This window comes from Ictalurus furcatus, chromosome 25 (assembly GCF_023375685.1).
Source record: "Ictalurus furcatus strain D&B chromosome 25, Billie_1.0, whole genome shotgun sequence".
NCBI lineage: Eukaryota > Metazoa > Chordata > Actinopteri > Siluriformes > Ictaluridae > Ictalurus > Ictalurus furcatus.
In genome coordinates this window covers 1,080,001-1,082,500 of record NC_071279.1, presented here as the reverse complement: position 1 = coordinate 1,082,500, position 2,500 = coordinate 1,080,001, and the positions used below count along the sequence as shown (strand labels likewise).

The 2,500-nt window shown below is 51.3% G+C and overlaps 2 protein-coding genes across 4 annotated transcripts in view; one reads left to right on the top strand and one right to left on the bottom strand.

Annotated features, from left to right (window-relative positions):
- The window catches only part of gmds (GDP-mannose 4,6-dehydratase), a 300,682-nt gene that overhangs the window by 76,954 nt on the left and 221,228 nt on the right, over nucleotides 1–2,500 (bottom strand). The window lies entirely within an intron of this gene.
- The window catches only part of LOC128600979 (chromogranin-A-like), a 13,884-nt gene that overhangs the window by 2,033 nt on the left and 9,351 nt on the right, over nucleotides 1–2,500 (top strand). The window lies entirely within an intron of this gene.

Below are 2,500 nucleotides of genomic sequence, written 5' to 3'. Positions count from 1 at the left end.
ACGGTGGTGATCAGTGATTGGTTGTGGGGGAACGGTGGTGATCAGTGATTGGTTGTGGGGAACGGTGGTGATCAGTGATTGGTTGTGGGGAACGCTGGTGATCAGTGATTGGTTGTGGGGAACGGTGGTGATCAGTGATTGGTTGTGGGGAACGGTGGTGATCAGTGAGTGGTTGTGGGAACGGTGGTGATCAGTGATTGGTTGTGGGGAACGGTGGTGATCAGTGATTGGTTGTGGGGAACGGTGGTGATCAGTGAGTGGTTGTGGGGAACGGTGGTGATCAGTGATTGGTTGTGGGGAACGGTGGTGATCAGTGAGTGGTTGTGGGGAACGGTGGTGATCAGTGAGTGGTTGTGGGGAACGGTGGTGATCAGTGATTGTGGGGAACGGTGGTGATCAGTGATTGTGGGGAACGGGGGTGATCAGTGAGTGATTGTGGGGAATGGTGGTGATCAGTGATTGGTTGTGGGGAACGGTGGTGATCAGTGAGTGGTTGTGGGGAACGGTGGTGATCAGTGATTGTGGGGAACGGTGGTGATCAGTGATTGGTTGTGGGGAACGTTGGTGATCAGTGATTGTGGGGAACGGTGGTGATCAGTGAGTGGTTGTGGGGAACGGTGGTGATCAGTGATTGTGGGGAACGGGGGTGATCAGTGAGTGGTTGTGGGGAACGGTGGTGATCAGTGATTGGTTGTGGGGAACGGGGGTGATCAGTGAGTGGTTGTGGGGAACGGTGGTGATCAGTGATTGTGGGGAACGGGGGTGATCAGTGAGTGGTTGTGGGGAACGGTGGTGATCAGTGATTGGTTGTGGGGAACGGGGGTGATCAGTGAGTGGTTGTGGGGAACGGGGGTGATCAGTGAGTGGTTGTGGGGAACGGTGGTGATCAGTGAGTGATTGTGGGGAACGGGGGTGATCAGTGAGTGGTTGTGGGGAACGGTGGTGATCAGTGATTGGTTGTGGGGAACGGTGGTGATCAGTGAGTGGTTGTGGGGAACGGTGGTGATCAGTGATTGTGGGGAACGGTGGTGATCAGTGATTGGTTGTGGGGAACGTTGGTGATCAGTGATTGTGGGGAACGGTGGTGATCAGTGAGTGGTTGTGGGGAACGGTGGTGATCAGTGATTGTGGGGAACGGGGGTGATCAGTGAGTGGTTGTGGGGAACGGTGGTGATCAGTGATTGGTTGTGGGGACGGGGGTGATCAGTGAGTGGTTGTGGGGAACGGTGGTGATCAATGATTGAACCCTTAATGGATGTGGATTTTTCCCTGCAGGAGTATATGTAAGGTTGTACATCCGTCATCTCCCACATTCCCACATTCACACAACATTTTACAATGTTCCTTTATACTGATACAGTGAATGACCTTCAAATACAAGCATGGAGACGCAACATGCATATTTGAGCTGATATTCCATGTGTGCGTGTGCGTGTGTGCGTGTGTGTGTGTGTTGTGAGAGAGAGAGAGAGAGAGAGAGAGAGAGAGAGAGAGTGAGTGTGTGTGTGGGCTACACACATTTGCTGTGGTTGTGACTCAACATCGTGACAGTTGGTCTCAGGAGATGATAAAATAGTTAGGAGTGTTGCACGCAGCACGGCGGTGTTGTGTAATAAATCCTCCAGGAGCAGATGGTGATGGTTTAGTCAGTGTGTAACGGAGTTCAGTTTAACCCTGTGTGTTTCCCGTTTCCTGTGTGTTTCCTTTGTGTTTCCTGTTTCCTGTGTGTCACTGCGATCATTTAATCAGGCTGAAAGCATCAAGGCCACACGTGGTACAGGAGTGGGTTCGCTTTATGCATCAGTCATACACAGAGAGAGAGAGAGAGAGAGAGAGACACACACAGAGAGAAAGAGAGAGAGAGAGAGAGACAGACAGACAGAGAGACAGACAGACAGAAAGATAGACAGAGAGAGAGGCAGAGAGACACAAAGAGAGACAGACAGACAGACAGGCAGACAGACAGAGAGCGAGAGAGACACAGAGAGAGAGAGAGAGAGAGACATATGTACCTGATAAAAGCACCTTGAATCACACTAAACAGATATGAGGTGTTGAGGTGTTGAGTTTCAGTTCCTCGTCCTGCTGTAATCTGTGTGAAATCAGAAGCTCTCTGTTAAAGGACAGCCGGGACTCACGTCTCTGACGGGTGATTAGTTAGAGTAATGAGATGACTGGGTGTGTGTTCAGGAGACGCAGGACGGTGAAGGACGTTTACAGGACGTAATGTGATAAACAGCGTGACTGAAACAAAAGCTGAGACGAGACGATGGAGCGGAGTTTATATAAAGTATAAAAGTTATGAAGAGTCCGTCCATTTTCCGTAGCGCTTATCCTACACAGGGTCGGGGGGGGGGGGGGGGGCGTGGAGAATGTCCCAGAGGACTCGGAGCGCAAGGCAGGGACACTGTGGATGTGGGGTGCCAAAACATCACAGGGCACAATCACACACTGCAGACAATTTCGAAATGCCAGTCAACCTGCAGCGCATGTGTTTGGA